Here is a 25,239-nt window from a genome sequence, read left to right on the forward strand (position 1 = left end):
TTTTATTCTTTATATATTTTTTTACACTGTACACATTTCCTCACTTAGTAAACACTACATTATACGGCTATGTCAATAAATGTACATCAGTATTGAAAAACTAAAATATATCTCCCAAGATGCTCATGTCGATTGTACATGGAATAGTACAACCAACACAATCCAGACGTTGGCACAGGAAAGACATCCTTCACACCTACTTCTATCAAACTGCTGTTGTTATTCATCATCATATGCTGCACAGTAAGAAAAATGGACGAGGTCCAATGATTCTCATCTAGATCTTGGGTTGATTTTTTTGTGTGATGTGGATTATATTGCATAGCAGAAACGCCAACAGTTCAGAGGAGAATTGTTTGCTCTATTTTGAATCTGGCCTTTTATAGCAACCATATGTACCACTCATTATGAATTTAACTGGCAATAAGCTCATACAATTTTCCCTACTGAACAGACATGATGTTGTAAACCTGCCAGGAATGGGAAGAATAGGTGAGGAATAATGAGAAGTTGTTGGAAAGAAGGATGCACTGGTTACAGGTATTTACATGAAGGCTGTCATTTTATAAATGACTCACTTTCCAAGTCATGGTTATGATGAGTACTGTACTGTTGAAGAGTTCTGTGTCAAGTGTGAAGCATTGACATGGCCGTATACTGATACTTCTCCAACTGAATACATACTGTGCATCACTAGCATACGATACATTATCTTATTCACGGGGGAGCCAGGAGCCTCTTCTTAGGCCAAGTTATTCCATATAGAAGAGTTGCATACTACGGTACTTCCAGGGGGATTGATCCAAACTTACACACTGTCATATTGATGTAGGTGAATCAGTTTCCATCCTTCACAAACATCTATACCATGTCATATTCATACTTATAAAGCATACTTCTACATCATTTGCTTCAAGCTCTGCATTATGACAGTTAGAATTAGAACAGAGCAAGCAACTTGACAGACATATCAAAATAATACTGTTCTTCTCCGAAAATATATTAACAATTTTTGTTCCTTGTTTTCCTTTTTAGAATATAGCCATTGTCAGCAGTTCACAATAACAATGAAAATATTTAGCTTTCAATAAAGCAGTATAGAACAGGTGGGTTATCTTCTTCAACAATGTGAAAATCATGGATCGTAATAGAAAACATATTCTTAACGTCTAACAGCAACATTGTTGAGGATAGAAATAACAACACATTTTGAAAGGCTCATTGCATTTAATATATGGCAAATGTAACAGTAGCTTTAATATAAGCCAGAAATCGTGGCCTTAATTGTTCAAGTCTCTTTCCGCATAAAAATGTTTAATTGTTCTTTAGTGGTCCCTAACAGTCTTCCTTAGTCAGGTCCAATTGGTGCAAACGAAGGACGGCCTAGATACCAATCCCTTTGACAAGTGAAGCTTCTAGGGTAATGTTGAATTCCTGCAAAGTCTGTAGCACTCTGATCAGAGAATTTACCAATGAGCGGTCCTTTATCAGTGCTGTGTCCTCGTACATTTGCACCGTGATTGGACAGTCTGCGAGGAGAGCGATCCAGTGGTGTAACAAATGGTCCCTAGGAAGAGCAGAGAGAAACAGGAAGTTTAACAGACTGACTTCAGGGAACTTTTTTAGTAAATCCTCATACCTGCTAAAAAGACAGGATAGGAAGGGCTCAAGCTTGGTTATGACTGAGGTATTATTTACGTTGCATTTAGGCATGTCTGGTCTCGTTATGTGCCACTTAAAAATATTTCTGACAAAGAACAAAGAGAAGGTATTTCATTGAAGTGGCAGGTGCATTTGAGCCCTGTTCTGCCACAAAGGGTTGAGAGAGAGCAAGAGGAAGACTAAGTTGTCATAACGAAGGAAAAGGAAAGGGGAGACCTAGTCAGTTGTACAACTGAATGCATTCAACTGAAATGTGTCTTTCGCATTTAACCCAACCCCTCTGAATCAGAGAGGTGCGGGGGGCTGCCTTAATCAATATCCAACTAGCAGGATATATACTGTACATTTTGAACTAGTGTGTGGAAGCTTAAGGTGGGACTATACAACCATAAAAATAGAATTGTATTTCTATGTATACAACCTCCACAAATACACACACACTCATACAATGCCCAACAGGATAGGCAGACACACAGTGTGAGGGAGAATAACTGAAGCAGGAGGCGGAGGAGGGATCACGCTAGCGCTACAGAAAAGGACGAAGCTGCCCACTCTGTTATCGCATTGATAAATGCTGTGCTGCTATTAGAGAGATAATGAAAACACCTCTCTTTCAGTTGAATTGAAGATGTCTTGTAAAACATCTCAAACAATCTAATTTGCCCTTTTGACCAGGACATTTAGTGCTGTACAATGAATTCCCATTAAAATGTACCTGATGATAGCTGTTGTTCTGTGTGTGTTTGTGAGGCTACAGAGGAGATATTACCTGGCACCCAGACACACCAGCATCTGGAACTTCCCATCCTTGCCTATGTTCCTAGATGTGCTGTTGATGGCCCGCATGAAGCGGCAGAAGTGGCGTACTCTGGTTTGCCAGTTCTCATCTGGAGTCACCTCCTCTGCTCAGCACTCTCAAAGTACACTTGTGACTTTTCTATAAGGAGAAATCACAGACAAAAGACATCGATAAGAACAACCTCATCCATTAGCATGGCACGGAAGATACTGTATATATTCAGGTGTAATGGTTGTGTATTGGAGGCTTTACCTAAGAGGTCCCAGATGAAGACATTCTTAAAGAGGCGTGGGGATTTGAAGCCATGCTGGAACACCTGCTCTAAAGCCCAGACTAGACCATACTCCCCACACAGCAGAAGGGTCAGACTGCCCCTCTATAGAAAAACAGACAGGGAAAGTTTGTGACTGATATTGTCTCTTTTCAAAGCACCCTGGTCCAACACATCAGTTGTGGCCATATGAAACGGTTCATTCGGAACACATGTGAGTGAGACTATGATCAGTGTTGCCTGCAGTGTACAGACAGTGTACAGACAGTGTACAGACAGTGTACAGACAGAGGACCCACTGTCTCCTTCACTGTGATTAATAATAGACAATGTGGCGGGGGGTTGTGTCTCTCACCTCCTTCTCTGGCTTGTGGAAGTGCTTCACTATCCCATTGATGGCTTCTCCCACTCCCTCTTGGATCTGACCAGTGTTCAACTCTGGATAATGGGAAAGAGTCAGTCAATATCTGTCCATGCCAGCAGACACAAGACCCTCAAAAGTGATCTAAAGGCACGGACACACCGGTAGCGTTTGCCGGCCGAGAGTACCTCTGAACAGTGTGCCGGCCGTAATTCGCAAACACCGAGTGTGGTCCCTAAAACACACCACGGTGAAAGAACTGCAGACAAACGGCATTCGGTTCGGTGTGTGCAGTCCCTTGTTGAAGATTTTTGGTTATTATTGTCTATTTTTGCAGTGTATTTGAATGGTCACTCACTTGGTTTGCTGTTTGGTGAGATGGTGACGAACCTCCTCATCATCCCAGGGGACTGCTGCATGGGGGGCGACGACACATTCTGTCCTCATTCTCTGAGTTTGGTGTCACTAGCTCTCCCACCAGGACCCTCTCCAGACTGCCATCGTCCACCCCCTTCCCCAGCCACCGGCCACACGGGAACCTAACACACACACACACACACACACACACACACACACACACACACACACACACACACACACACACACACACACACACACCACACACACCACAAACACACACAGTACAATATAACAGTTAGCCAAAGCTTCAACAGGGTCTTTCTTGTGAGTAGATGCCACTGAAATCTCTAGCATAAGGCAGCTGCTACCAAATCTTTCACTCACTTGTAAGCATGCCCTGTGATCTCATTCCGGACCATAACATACTCCACAAGCCACTTGGCGTAAAGGCCTGAGTTATCATGGCCCATCTGCACTGTGGTCAGCTTGCCCAGGTTCTGGCACTGTGACAGAGAGAGAAGGCAAAGGGCAAAGGTCATGTTAAGGTGAATATATCTTGATATTATTATCAATACCAAGAATATTAAATCTTGAGGGGAGCACCAACCTCAAAGGTGATCTCCTGAGTGTGCTTGGGGACCTGGAGCACCCGGTCTCAGCCAGCTCCCCAGACACACACACCCAGGGGTTGGCTGTGAACATGGAGCCTCCTAGTTTCTTACTGGGAATCACCAACACATGGTATGGGATCACTGTGGGACAGAGAAGAGAGGGAAACCTGAAATCACTCAGTCAAGTACAGTCTGGTCACAAGAAGAGCTACCTCTGTCTTCAGTATATTTCTCAGCAAGCATCTCAAATCCAGGAAAACGGTTTAGCCAGGAATGAAGTCTAATGAATCTATTACTCTAATTGAATGAAGTCTACCCAGCTTCTGGTTACATGGTGTTCAGTGTCGTGGCCAGGTTGTATGGTATTTGCTGGCACTCACTGATGGTGGTGAAGACATTAGTGAAACAGAAGTAGTCCACAGCGTTGAAGGACAGGAGGTGGTACAGGAACTGCTCTTTCTCATCGTCACAGCGCAGAAAAGCATAACGCTTGTATAGTTTCCTGCAAAAGAAACAAAAGCAACAAAAAACTTCACAAAAACAAATCAGTTTAGACATATGATGTAATGATTATAGATTGAACAATAAAAAGTCTGGAGCCTAAAAGGCTGATTCAATAGCTGATTTATGTGTTTTCCTTGGTAAACAACTGGAGAATGTTAAAGGAATGGTCCCAATGCAATACCTCCATAATGAATCTCCCCTGAACGTGACCCACTTCACCACCATCTCATCAATTATGAAAACAATTGTAAATGTTTAATAGGTGATTGTACTATGACGTTTGGATCTGTCAAAAGAGCTCATATATTATACATGCATAGTTTTCAGACATCAGGTTGATTCATGTGTATGAGACTGAGTGGGACCTTCCAATATAAATGAGTGAGGATGAATAAGGAGACTGACCTAAAGGGAATGGGGTATTATCCCAATTACTGAGGCAGAGGCTCTTATAAAAACATTTGTGTTTAGCTCGATATGCTCGTTGTATACTAGTCCTTGTTGTTTTCCTCACTTTGTAAGTTCATGGTCAGACAGCAGCTTTTTGAGGTGCCTGGACAGCAGTTTCTTCTCCATGGAGAGCCTCACCCAGGCCCTGGCCTTGCCCACGTCTGTCTTGATCTCCCCAATGTTCTGGATGTGTCTACGGAGGATACAGTACACAGCACAGAGGTCAGAGGAGAAAAACACACACAAAATGCACATATACACACATACACAAACAGTCATCCTTTCAGAAATGGTCTATAATATTGTAGCATGTTTTGCATCCTTTGGCCAAGGTGAGCACAGAACCCCAAACCTAATATATGAGAAGATGGAAGAGCAGCGACAGTCCCTCTGAACAAGGTGATAGATGTCTGCTGCATGTTGTTTTCACCACAGCCCTGGATTCCAGAGCATGCAGGGCTGAGAGAGGGGTAGTCAGCCCAGCCAGGAAGAAGCCGTAGCCAGCCCCAGACTCCCTGGTGTTTAAGCCAGCCTCCTGTCATCGCTCCCAGCCACTATCATGCCCTCCATGTCCAGACACATTCCCTTCCACTCCACCTCTGCCAGTGAGCACTGAACTGTCTGCGCTATAAGTGCTCCCTATGCACCCCTCCTCCTCTCACATCCCCCCTTTTCCTCCCCCTCTCCCCTCACTCTCACGAATTAACCCAATTTCCTCCACTCCACTCTGTTCCCCATGGCAACAGAACAAAATATCAACATTCACAATGCAGATTGTTATTGCATGAATGGTATTGTAAGAAAAACAATGGTTATCTGTAATCTGCAGACTGACTACACAAATCTACCTCCTGTAGAACAGAAATAGAAATGAGAACAATGTAGAATAATGAAGGCACAGCAAGGTAAATATGAAAGTCGATATGTAGAATGAAGCAACCTGGTCAACCTTTATTGTCCATTTAAAGTAAAGATACCCAAATATAAATATTTATCAATTAAAATGTGCTCGTATATCAATGCGACAAAGCACAAATGAAAAAGCATCAATGGAAAATTCTGGATCCTTGGAAAGAAGACGTGTGTGTCTGTACAGACATGTGATCAGAGTAGACTTCTACAACAGACTACTGCACAGCTGCCTGGTATTGCCCTGAGCCAGACCCCGCTCTCCCTGGCTTGGTCTGCAGGGGCCTGCAGGGGAATCAGGCTGTAAGTAACATGCTGTCACACAGATTAGCCCAGTTCTCTTTACCACCTACTTCACACCACACCAGGAATGACGTCCTGCATGACTCAACACCACTGGCTATGGTGCACTGTAGACATGACAATGGTCTCTGACTGCCTTAACACATAATGCATCCCATAAACTATTGCCTACTCCAGGATTCCTCTCAGCCTGGCTGAGCACTACTGTGGATAAAAGTGTCTGCTAAATGAACTAGTGTGGATAAAAGTGTCTGCTAAATGAACTAGTGTGGATAAAAGTGTCTGCTTAATGAACTAGTGTGGATAAAAGTGTCTGCTTAATGAACTAGTGTGGATAAAAGTGCCTGCTAAATGAACTAGTGTGGATAAAAGTGTCTGCTAAATGAACTAGTGTGGTTGTGTTTCAGAACAATCATACTGGTATACAGTGGCGACCCGTCATTCAGGGCAGGTGGGGTTTTGAGCCCCACCTGTTTAGCTATAAAAAAATATATATATATATATTTATATATAAATGTTGTTGCCTGTTTTTCATGTTATTTTGGCATTAATACATGTCACATATCAGTTTGCAAACAATCATTGAGTTAATGAAGACGCATACAAACTTGGTCTCTTTTTTGCTTTTTTGAGTAAGGCAGCTCCAAAATGCAGGTGTTTCAGCCTAGCTCAGTGCTTTCTGTGTTGGTGGGGCAGCCAGCGGAAAATACGGAGCATAGGGGTTGGTAATGTTCTCTAGTTGCGCCGTGTTTGGCTCAGAGTTCTGTCACTCATGGGGAAAACTACGTCACCGCAAAATCTACGGGGAGAGCTCAAAAAGTCAAGCCCCTTGGGTGCTGCCAGTTACATTAGAAGTGCCCATCCAAGAAGGCTCAAGGTCATTGGCCACAGATAAAATGACTTCAAATCACGTTATATCTACCGTAGCTTTGATTGGACTGATCATGTCAACATCATACTTTCAAAATCTTAGCTAGCAAGCTAGACAAGCAGTCATCATCATGAATCATGTCAACAATCTACTGGCAAATCCTTTTCAATCCTTGTCATATGAAGACAAATTATAGATAAAATGTATCGGTGCTCATCGGCCATAAACATTACACAACACGTTGGAAATCGCAAATTCAACAATGAGTGGTTTTGAAGGAATCAGTGGCTAGAAGCAACTGGGAAAAGCTAAAAAGGATAAAATTAAAAAGATGATAGTAATGGGGAACTGGGAAACTCAGACTTCGAGTTCAAAACAACTGAAACCCAGAACTGGGAAACAGACTTCATGATTCATGGGAAGACGGTTATCCGAATTCCAAGTTGTTTCAGAGCCGAAGACACTGACGTCAGGTCTTGAAAGCACCAGAGAATGCCAGACTTTGATGACAAAGTTTGATGACAAAATTGCCCACAAGGACCGCCGCGCCACCTTCCTGTTCAAGTGAGCACAGCACAACAAGGTGAGTCCAAAAATGTATTGTATGCCGCTGCATAAATGATGTAATATGCCAGGGAGATATGTATACTGTAGATAAGAAAGTAATACTAAGTGTAAGTTATGTAGTAAGCTGTTAGTAGCCCATGTGCCTCACCCTAATAATTTGGTCCCTTTCCCCCTCATAACTTAGCCTACTGTTCTGACTTGGTGGTGCACATGTAGCCTATAGCCTGTTTTAGAGAAATGTAATCTTTGAATATTGTAAGAGCTTTCATTGTCTGCTTATATGCCCCCTTTATTTATCCTACGGTTCTGACTTGGTTTACAGGGAGGATACTGTAAGAACGGCCTATGTTCTGAATTCTGTCGCTGTACATTTCAAAAGTGCTGAACAAATAGTTATATTGACTATGTCCGCTAAAATCGACACTGCTAGTATAGCATTCGGACCAGACATGAGGGGCCAGACATGAGGACCATGAGGAATGTAGGTTAAGTCTGATCAAATAGAGCACAAAGATGGAAGGCTAAGCATTCAGTATATGCTGTACAGTGTGTATATCAGTGTTTCCTCTGCACTCATTTTGCTGTGGTGCGCGCCGGAAAAAATATGGAACATGAAAAGATATTTCTGCTGAGGTGCATTTTAAAGATGCTAGAACATTGTACTTTTCCTATGCAAACAAAACGAGTAATTCATAGAAAAATCTAACAACCCCATAGTAGAATAGTTTATCTATTTACCTAGTTGGTTAAACAGGGAAAATCACTTTATTTATTTCTCAACTCCTAAATATGGGCAGTGAGTGCATAGGGGAGAGTGGGGCTAAATGTAACACGGGTCAATTGTAGGGTGACTTGGGGTACAAAGCCTCGCTTACATCAAAATTATTTATTTGGAATTACTTTTAAAATTGTGATGAGACAGATCATATTTTTGTTGAGCAAGAGTAGTGGAAACCAGGGAAAGTGTTGGGGGGAAAATTGTGACATGAAGTGGTTTCTGTGAGAAGTACAGGCAGGGGGCTTTTACCCCGATTGGCGAGTTACCTAAGTTACCCTAACAGGTAGGCCTACATTATATTCAGTGTTTATCACGTGTTTATGGGACATAAAATTCATCAATATGACAATAACTACTTAAAAGATCACATTTGAGATCTGGCTAATGATTAGCCCAATAGGGTAAATGCAGATAGGCAACCCCATGCTTCAGCCTATGTATTTGCACTTTGCTGCATCAGTTGGGCTAAAGGTGATAATGTTTACTGCTAATAGCATACCTGATAATATGCATGTGATAATATGGACCATGCATACGCTATATACTGTACATGGCCCAATATGTTCAAATAATTTTACCAATGTGTTATTGGGCTAATTTCTGGAGGTGGAAATTCTATTTTAGATGGTGTCAGCATACTTATTTTATTTCATTTTGGAGTAGAATGTCCTTTTAAAAAGACACCAGAACTGAGCTCCTCAGTCCCTTTCCCACTGCTACACATTTTCCCAGAGGAAACACTGGTGTATATATGTATATATTTTACATATTTTTTTAAACATAGCTGGAAATCAAGTGTTTATGCCTGCTGCAAAGCTTGAGATGCATGGCTATGAGGCTGATGTCAGTATTTTTCCACTACATATGGTCCTGAATCATTGATAATGTTTTGTTGTGACTGAAAGTGTTTTTCATCAGTGGGCCACAAGATGGCAGTGAAAACACTTTGGAAATCATTGCATTCTGCGGTATGATCAATCAATCATTATCTCACCTTGATTCGAAATGGTCATTTTCAAAGAAGTACGTAGAGGTACGAAGGCATACATTTGAACCGCTTCTGCCACTACAGAAGGGACAATCAACACAGGCAGAATAGTATAGTTTCATTTGCAACGTTCCCCTTACAATCATCCATAATTTCAAGACCATATGACTTGAAATGTATATTCACGAGGATACTTGACAAATAGTGTCTATACGGGAGGTAGAGCATCTGAAGATACTGATACTGATACTGTGGGAGACCTGGTGAATGGATGAGGAGACTCACCTCATGTCCCTGATCAGGGATACCTTGAGAGGGGCAAGGCAGCGCCAGCGTCAGACTTGCGTCTCTCTGTGTTGTGGATGAGACCTGATGTGGGGAGGAGAGAGAGGGATGTGGTTATGGCTTTACATCACTGTCCATTTATCACATTTCAGGATTCAATGAGTGGCTTACCTGGGGGACCCAAACCGGCTGGCGTTGCATCCGTCTTCTCTTTGCTCTCCTGATAGTGGTGCAGGTGGGACCACAAGGCAGATTTACCCTGGCAGATGAAGATGCGGGAATGAATGAATGCGCATTGAATGCACCTAAATGCATACATGTGTGTTAGTGTGTATATATACTGTTTTTATATCATACTTAGTGTGTGTGTGAGTGTGTGTGTGTGTGTGTGTACTGACCTGTTTGACCTGCAGCCCGTGGCTCCAGATCCTCTCCAGCAGGTCACAGAGGGAAGCGATAAGTGTGTTCTCCTCCACGCCTGTAATGCTGACCTCCCCATGACCCAGCTCCACCGCCTCCCTGCCCATCTTCTCAACCAGCATGCGCTTGGTCTGGAGGGACACACATCATCATACAGGGAGATTACCATCTCTGGAGGCCAGATGGTTGACACTAGAGGTGTTCGATATCAATATCCAAGTGATAGTCTACCGCAATGGTCATTGACATCAGAATACTTCTGAGTGACATTGAAACTAATGTAGACTCACTGAAGGTGTCGTATCTCAATATCCATGTGATAGTCTACTGCAGTGGTCATTGCAATCGTAATATGTCTGAGTAAGAGTGAGATGTAGACTAGTATTTACTGTACCTTATTCCTGCACTCCTTCAGCAGACCCTCCACAAACTTCCAGTTGGTCTGAGCGATGACTGAGGGGGAGAGGTTGGACAGCTTGGGCTGCCGGATGGTAGTGCCCAGGTTCCTGGCCTCCTGGATGTATTTCTGTTATGAGACAGAGAGGACAGGGTCAGAGAGGACAGGGTCAGAGAGGACACACGTGGAGTAGGCTATACACCAAGGGAGAGTAATCAATCTGGTTCAATGTTCATCATCACATAAACACAGAGGGTCACATCACTGGGCAACCAACCACAGAATGTATACAGTGCATACAGTGGACAGATTTCTGGTAACTACTACAGTGAGGGATTGATCATTCCAGAGGAGGGAGAGGGAGGAGCTCTGAGTCAGTTGTATAATGAGCTGAGCTGCCTGTACTGAGGTCATTTCATGATGGATGATGTGTTTCTGTCCTTTACCTTTCTGACCTCAACATCCATCCTGGGAGGCGTGTCAGTGCCATGTGTTTTCTGGGATGCTGTCAAATCTATCTAAATATTGCTTTCTTAATGTTGAGTTAAGTGCACCCTAAAGTGAAACCCTAAACCTGAGAAGAAACCCTGGAAAGTGATCTGGAGTATAAGGTAAAGCTGTGATGCTGGGAGGAGGAGGGAGTGAGGACCCACATGGGGGAGGGGCCATGTGGACGTAGTGTGAGGCTCAGGCCCCACCCACTGCCAACACATACCACATCCACAGTCACAGACTTTAGACAGGGCCTGAAGGACTGCAGAGAGCCAGTAGTAGTCTAGAAACAGCAGGGAGCTGCAGCTCCGGGGAACAAACACTCCACATGCTGGGAGCGTGTGTGAGACGGAGAGAGAGAGAGACCAAAGAGAGAGTGTGTAAGAGAAAGTAGGTAGATGTGAGGAAGACAGTAGGTTTCAGAGGGAGATAAACAGAAACAGAAAGAGAGGTTAGGCCAAGAGAAAATAATTGAGGGAGAGAGTAACAGAGATAATGGACAAACAAGACTTTAATTCAATTGTTCCAGACGTTAGAGATTTAGAAGTGAATACCGCAAACCATGAAGAAGAGTGAGGAAGAAATCGACAAGAAACTAACAATAACACAAAAACAGAGAGACAAAATCCATGTGAATATGGTTTGGGAATGTTAATCCCGTTTTCCTAGGGCTGCTTGATGTCCTCTCACCTCTCTCTGGTCGTTGTCCAGGTAAAGGTGTTCAGCGTGCTGTTTCTGTCTGTCCTTCCTCCTCCACTGTGCTGGAGCACTCCTCTTCGCCCATCTAACATACAAACAAAATAACTTCACTTAGAAAGACACGAAAGCCAAATAGCAAAGATGGAGACAAAACAAACATATTTCTTCAGTATGTAAATCAGTGTCTCTTGCGGAGGTGTGATCCTCACTTGTTGCTGATGGGTCCAGTGGAGAGCACGTCAGACTGCAGCCCGGGGAAAGAAGCCGTGTTCGTAGCGACCCTGGCCAATCTTCATATCCAGCAGGTGGGGATGCAGTGCCGTGTGGTCGATCTTAACCACCCGCATCTCTATGGCCTTCTCTGGGGTGATACAGAGAGGGGAGGAGGATGAGGTACTGTCAAAGCAGATCCATTAGCACCAACCGTCATGGAGGATTTAACAGTCTTATGTCATCGTTAAGACACTCTGTGAGTGCCTATGAGTCATAGCACTGAGGAGTCACATAGATTCACCACTCCACATCTCATCTCTGACTCCTTACCCTCACCACCACACCTCCATGCTGTGAGTTATCATCACCTGACCTAGGGTTGCAAAATTTCGTTAACCTTATCAAAATTGTCCGGTTTTTCAGAAATCCTGGGTGGAGGATTCATGATTTCCTGCTTATTCCCTTCTGATTCCGGGAATCTTCCAACTGGGAATTTTTGGAAAGTTATCGGAATTTTGCATCCCTAACCTGACCCAACCCTCAACATCATCAGCACCAATGACAGCAGGCTACATAGTTAAGACTATTACAACTGTGTAGATAACTGTGTAATGTATTAGGTTAGTACATAACTGAAATGCATTCAATGAATCATACGATTACAGAGAGGAATTTGAAATAATCTATAGTTAAAGGAAAAAATTAATCTTCACCTTATTCCAGGTGCTACTGACTGTTCCCAAAGACAGAGTAGAAGAAAAACCTGTGCCCTCTAATCTTATTGTTCCCATAATGTATTGCAAGCACAAACAATAACCTGCCACCAAGGGGAAATAAGGACGGATTATTACTAAGGTGAGCCTTGTAGTTCTCTAACCCGATGGAGTGAGGTTCAGGGGAGACAAAATCGATTTTCTCATATCGCTTTTTAAGGAGTTTGTCTGAAAACGAGAACAGTTACGTCTGTTAGCAAAGAAAGGTTAAAATAAATCAGTGAGGAACGATTTGAGACATGTGTGTCTTAAAAACTTACAAGTATCTTGCACCATCTGAGACAATGATCCCTTAATAGTATCGGTGTGAAAATGGGTTTCCTCTTTTCTTACCCGCCTCGTCGATATTGGTGCACTTCTGGTACATGGAGGTGCGCAGAGTGGGCGTGCGCACGTTCAGCATGCGGATTTTGTCCACGCGGAAGTCAAACACCCTCAACGTGTGTTCCTTGTCCTCGTCATCATGGCAAAGGATCTTACTATCGATGAAGGAGGCAAACATCTGAGTCTCCAGGAAACGGGACAGGAAGGGCAGGTAGGGCTCAGGCTGGTCAGAGAGGAAGGAGGCCTGGAAGGGACAAAAATCACATCACAAAATGAAGTGAGGCTAATTAATATGAAAAGCTTTAAAGACTATTGAAGACTTCCACTCAAATGAATGTTTCAGTGTCATGAGTGGGATTGCATTCCAAATGGCACCCTATTCCCTATATAGTGCACTATTTTTGACAACAGCCCTAGGGACCCTTGTCAAAAGTAGTGGACTATATAGGGAATCCAGTCCCTGATCTCACCTTGTCAAAGTTCTGCATCTGGTCCCTGTTGCTGAACCAGGACTCCTTGTCCTGGCTGGGCTGGATGACAAACGCCTCGTAGTCGGCAAACATCTGGGTGAAGCGGTTGGCGAAGACCTCTCGCACCTGGATGTTGAGCTGGTGCATCTTCAGCTCCTCCTCATCACACTGCACCTTCAGGTCCTTGTTGCTGCTGGCATCCTCCCTCACATCCAGCTGGAAGAGGGAGAGGGGGAGGAAACACAGGGGGTCAGGAAAACACAGCACAGAAAAATAGAGAGAGTGAGGAGTTGGCAACAGGCTGCCCAAAGGCCAAAACCAACCAATGAGTGAAGTTTATAAAATATAGATATAGTAACAGTCAAAAGTTTGGTACACACCTACTCATTCTAAGGGTTTTTCTTTATTTTTACTATTTTCTACAATGTCGAATAATAGTGAAGACATCAAAACTATGAAATAACACATATGAAAGCATGTAGTAACCAAACTACTTAAGTGTTCAACAAATCAAAATATATGTTATATTTGAGATAATCTTTTGGGCTTAGTTGTGGTCAATATGCAGTGTACAAATTATTATAATTATGTTCCGGCCCCGAACATCCGCTCCGACAAAAATCGGGCCGGCGGCTGATTCAGTTGCCTACTCCTGCCATAGAGGGTATGGGTTTCTAACACATGATCTTATATCCATGTTAGCACAGGCTGCTGGAGCAGTGATAGGGGCATGGGAGAGGAAGTCTGAGATGTTTTGATTTATTGAGAAAAAAAACTGAAAACACACATTCTTCTGTTACAATCAAAGTGTGACACAGTTGCAGATCTCAACATGCAAGAGCAGGACAAAAGGACACAGTGAGTGAGTCACCTATACGTGTCTGCACAGACTTGAAGATGTGTAATGGCTACGAAGCCCAGATCAGATGGCAGGGATGTGACCCACTGAGCCCCCTCTAATTCATTGCTCTACACCACTGATCCTAAATCAGGTGGTTACCTTAATGTGGGACATGGCCACAATGACCCTACCTGAAGCCTTACCCACTAATTGGGGCGCTAAAAGCAGACTACCAGGGCAGGGCAATCTCTTCAAGAAAGCTAACGCTAGCCCCTACTAGTCCATAAGCTGCTTACTGTGGGCTCCTAGAGATATGGAGAGTTGGAGAGACCTACTCTCGGTAGTTAAAAGCTCATTTATCCATTCACTGGTCTGTAATGATTTTGCTGGAAGACATTACCATATATTAAAGGCCCTGGGGTCAAACCAGATGGCAATTAGGTTAGGGCGCCAATTTTCTGTGATGGCAATGTGGTAGACTCCTCGAGCAGGGCTGAACACAGAACACCTGGAGCTGGCAGGCAGCAGCCGTGAGGTGAAACCACATGGGAGCTCATAGACTGCTTTCAGACACAGCACTTTGCTCTACAAAGACCTTAGTCATTTTCAAAAGAGTGTAAGTCAGCAAAGGCTGGAGTTTTGGGTGGTGGACATTTTGATACACACGGAAATGAGCGTGAAAAACCCACTAGCGTTGCAGTTTTGACACAAACCGAGTGCGCCTGGCACCACTACCATACCCGCTCAAAGGCACTTCAATCTTTTGTTTGCCCATTCATGTCTCAATTGTCTCAAGGCTTAAAAAACTTCTTTAACCCGTCTCCTCCCCTTCATCTACACTGATGGAAGTGGATTTTAACAAGTGATATCAATGATATAGCTTTCCTGGATTCACCTGGTCAGTCAATATATGGAAAGAGCAGGTGTTTTAATGTTTTGTAACTCAGTGTATATGCAGACTATGGATCTAGAATAATATGTTCAGTCAAACGGAGGACCGTGGCGCCTCACCCTCCAGCTGACCCCAGTCCTTGACAGGGCCTTGATGGGTCCTCAGGCAGGTAGGAGTTGAGGGAGAGGCTGGCCAGGCTGGCGTAAGTAAGGCGCCTGTCGTGACTCATGTCGGTGGAGCGTAGGCACCGGTGTTTGGCCTGGACCCTGGCTGGGAAGGGGGGTGCCTCTGGAGACACGCGAATGCCAACAGGCACCTCAGAGATCTCCTGGATGAACTCTAGCTGATGGGGGAACTGAGGAAGGTCCTGGCAGTCAAGAGAAGTGGTTGAAAATAGAATGTCCACGAAACACAAGTTGGCCTGGAATGACAGGGGTTTGTTTAGCTTAACTGTTGGAGAAACAGGAGAACACCAGAGAGAAACCAACGAGTGACAGTATTTTCTGTTATAGCAGAACCATTACCACTTCGCTCCACTAGGTGGCTTTAAAGCAGAGCAGTACCAATTGAGGCATAGTGAGAAAAGATGTGGATGAGTTCAAGATATTAACTGAAGACAGTAATATAATATCAACAGATATTCTGAATGGAACAAACTACTTTTTTGAATAAGATCAGCCCTCCATTGTTGATCAGTGCTGCCTTCATCTAAGAGATATGAGGATGGATTAATAATAATATTGAGATTGATAGGTATAATTTATAATTTGGTTTTGAAGTATTGGAGCAAGATGGAAAAGGGGAAACAGACCCTCCAGCTCATGTTTAAGGGCCTGCTGTGAACAGTAGTGAAAGAACGTTGATAACTGTAAAAGCATGGGTAAACTACAACATGGTTAATGAAGGGGTGTCTCACAAAGGACAACTCACCCCAAATTATTAAGAAGTAAACACAAACCCATTTTATTTAAGAAAATTCATTAAGCATGAATAATGTTTAATGATAACCATTTAAGCATTTATCAATGGGATATTAAGTAATTCATAAATCATACACTGCTCAAAAAAATAAAGGGAACACTTAAACAACACAATGTAAATCCAAGTCAATCACACTTGTGAAATCAAACTGTCCACTTAGGGAAGCAACACTGATTGACAACAAATGTACATGCCGTTGTGCAAATGGAATAGACAACAGGTGGAAATTATAGGCAATTAGCAAGACACCCCCAATAAAGGACTGTTATTGCAGGTGGTGACCACAGACCACTGCTGAGTTTATGCTTCCTGGCTGATGTTTTGGTCTTTGAATGCTGGAGGAAGCTTTCACTCTAGTGGTAGCATGAGACGGATCAACCCACACAAGTGGCTAGGTAGTGCAGCTCATCCAGGATGGCACATCAATGCGAGGTGGGGAAGAAGGTTGGGTGTGTCTGTCAGTAGTGTAGAGCACGAGCGACAGGAGACAGAAATCAGAGAGGGAGGAGGGGCCGTAGGAAGGCAACAACCCAGCAGAGGACTGCTACCCGCCTTTGTGCAAGGAGGGATGCAGGAGGAGCACTGCCAGAGCCTGCAAAAGACCTCCAGCAGGCCACAAAGATGTGTGCTGAAACGGTAGAAAGAGACTCATGAGGGTGGATGAGCCGACCAAGTGGGGTTGTGCTACAGCCCAACACTGTGCAGGATTGGCATTTTGCCAGAGAACACCAAGATTGGCAAATTCCACTGGCGCCCTTTGCTCTTCAGCAGATGGAAAGCAGGTTCACACTGAGCATGTGACAGAGGAGAGGAGAGGGAGAAGTCGTGCCTGCAGATCCTCCAGCATGATCGGTTTGGCGGTGGGTAGTCATGGTGTGGGGGTGGCATTTTCTTGGGCCTCGATGTGCTCGCCAGAGGTAGCCTGACTGCCATTAGGTAGAGATGAGATCCTCAGACCCCCTTGTGAGACCATATGCTGGTGTGGCCTGGGTTCAAGCAAGACAATGCTAGACCTCATGTGGTGGAGGTAGAGTCTGCAAGAGGAAGGCATTGATGCTATGGACTGGCTGCCGCCCAGAGAATTCAATTGAGCACATTGGACGCAACATCATGACTCGCTCCATCCACCAACGAGCGTTGCACCACAGACTGTCCAGGGAGTTGGCGGATGCTTTAGTAGGTCTGGAGGAGATCTCAGGAGACATGCACCTCATCAGGAGATGCCCAAGACATACAGGAGGCACACACACTATGAGCCATTTGACTGTAAGGAAATAAATGGACTTTCAGCCTGTAGTGTGGTTTTCCACTTTGATTTAGAGGTGACTCAAATCCAGACCTCCATGGGTTGATAATTTGATTTCATTGATAATTTTTGTGTGATTTTGTTGTCAGCACATTCAACTATGTAAAGAAAAAAATATTTAATGAGATTATTTATTATTAGATCTAGGATGTGTTATTTTAGTGTTCCTTTAATTTTTTTGAGAGGTATAAGTAAATTGATAAAAAGACTATATGTAAATTAGTGGTAAAACGACTGTTAATCAAAACAAGGACAAAAACAAGCCTGGAGAGTAGGGAACGAGGGATGGTGTAATCTGAGTGTAAGGCCCGTGATTTCTACAGATTAGCAATTCACGCCGTACTTTGATGGGTGTATGAGACAGCAGATGAAGGAGATGGGGTTGGAGGAGTGTCAGAGGGAAGTCTTTGTTAGTATTTAGCGCACACATCATTCCCGCATAGCAATCTGATTTAGAAATGACTGTTAACGCTTGACAGGATGCATTTAAAGAGGGATGGGGAGGGAATAATAAATGGTATAGAGGAATGTCAATTAAAAATGCCTAAGAAGGATAGGGAGGAAGGAGAGGGAGAGAAATGAAAAAGTATAAACCCCGAGAAATAATTCATGCATTAATCAAAAAATATATTTGTATTTGTGTGTGTGTGTGTATGTGTGTGAGTCGTAGGGTGCGGTGTGTGATACATGTGCGGAGTATACAGTTGAAGTGGAAGTTAATAAGGAGTATTAAAACGTTTTCAACCACTCAACATTTTTGTTAACAAACTATAGTTTTGGAAGTGGTTAGGATATCTACTTTGAGCATGACTGTACATCAGCTACAGAAGCGGAATAAGGCGCAGCGTGATAAGTAATTCTTTTTATTTGACTTACTTTAACAACCGAAAAAACAACAAAACAAAGATAGAAGGGTTAAACATAAACCAGGATAAGATCCACAAAACAAGAAGTGCTTAATAGGTTGTCAAATGTCAATCAGAGATAACAGAATACTGCAGGGAAACCACCCTGGCCAACATAGAAAACAGAACAGAACACAACATAGAAAATAACACATAGAAACTCCACACCCTGGCTCAACATATAAGAGTAGAGCAGGGGTGACAATGCACACAAGTAATTTTTTCCAACAATTGTTTACAGACAGATTATTTCACTTATAATTCACTGTATCAAATAGTGGGTAGAAGTTTAATCACACTAAGTTGATGTGCCTTAAAAGGAAAAAATATGATGAGATTTGATAGGCAAATTGACATCATTGTAATCAAGGAGTATGTGGATGATTAAGGCTAACTTCAAACTGAGTGCCTTGGAAAGGAAATTCAAAGAAATCAGCCAAGACCTCAGAAAATGTAGACCTCCACAAGTTGGTTATCCTTGGGAGCAATTCACACTGAAGTGACCATATCTGTACAAACAGTAGAAAGGAAGAAGGAGAGTTAGAGATGAAGGTATTTGGTGCAAAAAGTGCAAATAATCCGAGAACAACAGCAAAGGAACTTGTGAAGATGTTGGAAGAAACGACATAAATATTCTATATCCACAGAAAACAAGTCTATATCAACATAAACTGAAAGGGCAGCAAGGAAGAGCCACTGTCCAAAACCACCATAAAAAAAGATAGAGCACATGGGGGATAAAGATTGTAATTTTTGGAGAAGATGTCTTGGTCTGAGTGAAACAGAAATCAGAACTGATGGCATAATGACATCGTTAGTTTGGAGGAGAAAGGAGGTGGTAAGAAAAATAACAAGGAGGGGAGCATCATGCTGTGGGGGTGCTTTGCCGCAGGAGGGACGGTGCACTTCACAAAATAGATGGCATCATGAGGAAGGAAAAATTATGTGGATATATTGAAGCAACATTCTCAAGACATCAGTCAGAAGTTAAAGTTGGTCGCAAATCTCTCGAATGCGACAATGACCCCAACATACTTCCAAAGGTGGCAAAATGGCTTAAGGACAACAAAGCTGAAGGTATTGGATTGGCTACACAAAGCTGACTCAACCCTATAGAAAATATGGGCAGAACTGAAAAAGGGAGCAAGGAGGCTACAAACCACAGTTACACCAGCTCTGTCAGGAGGAATGGACCAAAATTCACTCCAACTTATTGTGGGAAGCGTGAGGAAGGACCAAAACTTGACCCAAGTAAACAATTTAAAGGCAATGCTACCAAATACTAATTGAGTGTATGTAAACTTGACCATTGGAATGTGATGAAAGAAATAAAAGCTGAAATAAAAATTCTCTTATATTATTCTGACATTTCACATTCTTTAAAATAAAGTGGGGATTAATTGAACTCAAGACAGGGAATTTTATATGATTAAATGTCATGGAATTTGGGAAAACTGATGAATGTATCTGGCTAAGGTGTATGTAAACTTTGACTTCAACCGTAGGTGCATGAGGTATAGTAGGGGAAGTTTGAGGGTACCCCTCCGGGAGGAGAATCAGGTAGGGCACTGGGGATCCAGGAAGTGCAGCAGTGAGGAGGCAGGATGGGCACATAGACATGCTGCCACTGGAAAGGGAACAAAGTGATGGCACAGTATAGCCCTGGAATCTGTACACAAACAAAAGAGGAGAGTACAAAGATGTTTATATACAAAGGCTAATGGTTTGAATACAGTAGCACTGTATTAATGTAAGGGTTAAAAATCCTCTCCAAGTCAAGTGTTTGGTATCCAACTGGTAGAGCACGGTGTAAGCAGGGTAGTGGGGTGATCCAAGGACCACCCAACACAAAAAAATATGAGATGACTTAAGTGCGATAAAATAAATGAATTATATATTATTATTATTATTATTAAAGTATAGTTGTTTATCTAATTCCTTCTCTATCAGTCACAATAAACCCATATTCAGTAACAGCTCTGTCTTTTGCTGTTCTACTGCCAAAATAAACATAAAGTCCATTTGCTCTGTTTCCCCGCTCTCCCCCAGAACAGGCCCCCTCCCCTCTCCTCTCCCCCCAGAACAGACCCTCTCCCATCTTCTCCTTCCCCCAGAACAGGCCCCCTTCCCCCTCCCCCTCCCCTCAGAACAGGCCCCCTCCCAGGCCAGGTCTCCCCTGGTCGGGCCACCTCTCCCAGGACTCGGGCCAGGGACTAGAGACAGGAAGACAATCTAGCCTGTCTGCTAGGAGTGTCTGACTTGCCTGGTGAAAATAACAGGCCCTTGAGAGCATGATACACCTCCTGAGAAAAACCACAAACAGACCGACACACACCCATGAATGAAAGGGACGCACGCACACGGACAAAACAAACACAAAAGTACACACACATCCACACACACACACAAATGCGGCAAACACAAACCACACACCGCACAAGATATGCACACACACAGGCCTTGCCAACAGCTAATCTGGTTAAGAGAAAACATATTTAATAGGGTATTCATCAGATATTTGAACTGGAGTGAAATCTGAAGGAGCTTCAGTGTTGGTGTAGTCCTCCACTTGTCCTCCCCTTTGCGACACTGCTTCCCCAAAGCTTTCTAAGACGAATAAGGTATCGGAGCCTATTTGAGTATTTAAGAATAAGACTCTATATATGGACCACTACCATGCAGGCCAGGCAGGGGAAATGGAAGCCTCCATTGATAATGGAGAGATGGGAAAACAGCAGAGATGCCGTTTAAGAGGTTATGTATGTATGTGGAAAGACACTGGACACACTATTATCTGAGTGTATGAATTATGACTCTATTTTTAGAATCAGCCCCTCTCCAGGCAGCTCATATTTAGTATAGGGATACTTGGCTCAGCCTATGCAGTTTTAACTAACGACACCCCCTGTCCCTGCTCAGTGGAAAGACAGGCTCACACTTAGAAAACAATAGGTACACATTCTGCAGTGATGAGCCTTCTGGAGAAAAGGATGTTAAAATCATTTTATCATAGATGGCCCCCCATCCTCGAGGTTGGGCCTAGCAACACCACAGCATTTGCACCCACCCTAGTTATAAACAATTTGCCTTTTCCGTCTCCGTGAATGGATATCAAACGGCTCCCAATCGAAACAATCTGACTGGATCAAAGTAGAATCCCTGTGTTAGGAGGAGGAATATGCATTCTGTATAATGCTGAAAGGCAGATTTGCTTTTCAAAACCCCTCCAACATTGGTCCCTGAACAAAACAATTCCTGATTGGAGCTGATTGATTATGTAGAATGCTGTTTCTTTTCACACACATATGGAAGACCTGGTTTATCAATTCTGTAGATCTCATTTTTCTATGTGCAAATGACCTGTGTCATATCTAAATACTGTCATTCCTCCCAAAAAGGCTGAATGTGTCCTTATTAAGGTATTTCTAAGGGCCTGGGGTTGAACATGAGCAGGGGGAAAACAAAGAGGGACTGATTACAGCCAAAGAGACAGCCCTTCACAGCACACACACTGCTGCTGCTGCACTACAGAACCGTTTACCAGCAACTCACACCACACACACACACACACCACAAAAAATACACACAAACAGCACACACATGCACCACATACACACACACACACACGCCGCCACACACACACACCACACACACAGTAGGCTGAGAAGAGCATGAGGAGAAACGTACAGCTGAGAAGCATACAGCTTTCTTTAAAGGTAATGCAGACGTTTATCTCAACATAAATATTGGGTACAATAAGTACCTTATGTGATTGTTTTCAATTAAAATGGTAAAAATATATATTTAAAAAATAGCATTAGTAAAGGGCAAGTTAAGCAAGAATTTTTAGGATGTTAGGAGGGTTGAGGGGGGAGGATAAAACTGTTATTGGCAGAGAGGTTTGGAAATTGGTTATTAACAAATTTACTATGGTGATGTACCATGGAAGGCAAAACTATCCCACAAAACATGCATAATTTGAGGGCCGTCTAACTAAAAGCATATATTTCACAATTTCACTGAATTAACTCATAGTGGGAAATATATATAAAAACAGGAAAATCAAGTTTTGACTGCACTGGGCTAATGGAATCACAGATATTTATTTAATTGTGGATAATAGTTATTGAAATAGAATGAAAAACTTATTTCAGTTCTAATTTCAGTATTTCTGTTGAAATAACAAATCACTAATCCTTTCTAAAAGGATGCTTGGGGACAATAGACAGAAAACCACAGAAAGTTCAGCAGATCAGAGAGAAAGATCGAAAAGGACAGGAGTAATGTAGGATCTGGATTAGCAGGGCGAAGAAAAGAGGAATTCTCCACCCCCAGCAGCTCAAAACACCTGGCTGATAGGAAGTCAAAGAGAGGCAGCTTGGCGTTTGTGGGGCTCCTGCAGCACACCACTGGCCCGTACACCCCGAGAACTTCAGGGAGCGCCAGCGGGAGGCAGGGGCACCCGAAGATGTTGTGAGAGTATCTCCAGGGGAGGGGCGGGGGGGGGAGGAGACGGCCTGGTGGAGCTGCTGGAGCACCTTCCTGCAGGCCTGGGGAAGGCCAGGGTGGTATGAGGCAGATGCACTTGGACACGTAGGTGGGGATGGAGGAGCGAAGCGCTAGGAGATGGAGGGGGGGGAGGAGGGTTGGGGGGGGGGGGATGAGAGGGTGGGGGATGGGAGGTGGGCTGCTCCTCTGGGCACGGGTGGTGGGGGTGTGAGGATATATGTGGGCAGTGGTGCATGTGGATGATGGGCTGCAGATCGCTTGTGGTACCGTAGAAGTGAGGGGTAGCCATACGGCCGCGAGCCGTCCCTCCCGGGTGATGATGAAGGGGTGAAAGAGGCTCGCGTGCAGGGACGCTGGTCGGAAGGACAGACCAGGCATAAAAGAGAGGAGAACGGAATAGATCAGGTTAGTTATAGCGAAACGATACAGGTTTAATCCATAAAGAGATACAGATGTAAAAACCGGAAACAGAAATGGGTGTAGCTTTAAAGAAAATACACTTGAGGAGGTAGTTACACATTCCGAGTTCCTTTACATGCCAACGGCATCTGTGTCAAATGGACTCCACCCCCACATTTCTCTGGGAGTGGAACTTTGGAGAAAGGTCCTCCAGGGACTGCAAAATTTCACCTGAAAGAGAGGGAGAAATAGAGTGAAGAGAAAGAAGAGAGGAAGGAAAAGGATGGAACAAAAGAGCAACAGAAGCGCAAAAGGATGAGAGGCCAATCAGAAGCAGGCTTGAGGCACAAGACAACCCCCAAAGAAATAGGAAGTGAGTACAGTGGTTGGAGAGAAAGGTGTATTGATAAAAGGTAACAGCATATGTACTGGGCCAGTGAAGGAAAGTAACATGAAAGAAAATAGAAAAAATACTTATGTATTGGGTTTGTTTGTATAAATCTATTCAGAAAAAGACAATGCTTTGTGTATAAGAAAACAAACTCTAATGTAGGAGTACAGTAAAGTGACAGCTTTTATGGCAAAACAGCAAGGCTAACCCGCAAAACAATCAATCAATCAAACAAACCAACACAAATCAAAGATTCAGACCCACAGTGAAAGCAGAAGTGATGCACAACGAAGACATGATTGATAAGTATTAGAGTGGAGGGGAAGAGGACACATTGAGCAACACAGGCGGTAGGTAGAATGGGTGTGTGTGATGTAGAGACGTAGGGATTGTAAACAGATTGGCTTGTTGTTGAGTAGCTAGCTGCCAAAAAGAGGAGGTGAAGTAGAGGAGGGAGGAGGAGGAGGAGGAGAGAGGGAGGAAGGTAGAAGGAAAAGTGCTTGAGAGTTCTCACCTGTGCAGAACTGAGTTCTCAGAAACATTAAAAATCAACAAAAAGGAGAGTGCTGTGAAAGAAGGGCGGTAAAGGAGCAAGCGGAGGTGAGGTATTCTGAGGAGGGGGGCTGGTGGGGGGTGGGGGGGTACCTTCCATCTGCACTCGCCAACTCCCCTGGCCCCATCCTGAATTAGTAGCCTCTCTATACTGGGATAAAGCTACACAACAGATAAAACAACAGTAATTAATCACATGGCTATGCACGAGTACCGCATACTTTAAAGTGCATACACAGCAGGAGTTATCAGGACCGGAGTTTGACAGTGTTTCAATAGGTGAGAGGAACACTGAGGGAAAACTCCTCTTCATGTGGAGGAGGCACAGAGGTTTGTCAGGTAGAAGTGTAACAGTGTGGGTTGTCGGAGAATTATGTGTGTTGAAGGTAGCAATGCAGTGCTCTCCTCTCCTCTCCAAAACCTATGATTAACCTGTTGTAGTGCTATGCTGTGGATTATGGTTGAACATACAAACGTATCTGTGTGTTATAATACATGGGGGAATATGGATCAGGCCTGTGCTGGTTTGAAGGAAGCAACACAGTGTAACTGTGGGGTGGAGCAGGTAGTTTAGAGCTTAAGAGCCAGGTGAACCGAGAAGTACTGGTTTAATCCCGAGCGACTAGGTGAAAAATCTGTCGATGTGCCTTGAGCAAGGCACTTAACCCTAATTGTTCCAAGTGTTCTGGATAAGAGCTGCTACAAATGACTAAAATGTAAATGTAAAATGTAACTGATGGAGGATGAGATCATTTAAAAACACCTGAGGGGATAGTGGAGGATCCTGAAAAACATACATTAACTATATGTGTTTCAGAAGAAGTGGAAATGTGGCAGGACACAGGTCTATAAAAACAGACTAGGGTCTGAACAAAGAAGTATTTGTTAAACAATAAGTTATTCTGAAAGTATACAAAAAAATATGTGCTCTGCTGTAAGTCATGAATGAGTGCATT

The 25,239-nt window shown here is 43.5% G+C and overlaps 1 pseudogene; it reads right to left on the reverse strand.

The window, feature by feature from the left end:
- Positions 1–1,281: 1,281 nt before the first annotated feature.
- LOC123486040 lies at positions 1,282–23,319 on the reverse strand (annotated as a pseudogene).
- Positions 23,320–25,239: the final 1,920 nt, after the last annotated feature.

This window comes from Coregonus clupeaformis, unplaced genomic scaffold (assembly GCF_020615455.1).
Source record: "Coregonus clupeaformis isolate EN_2021a unplaced genomic scaffold, ASM2061545v1 scaf0965, whole genome shotgun sequence".
Classification (NCBI taxonomy): domain Eukaryota; kingdom Metazoa; phylum Chordata; class Actinopteri; order Salmoniformes; family Salmonidae; genus Coregonus; species Coregonus clupeaformis.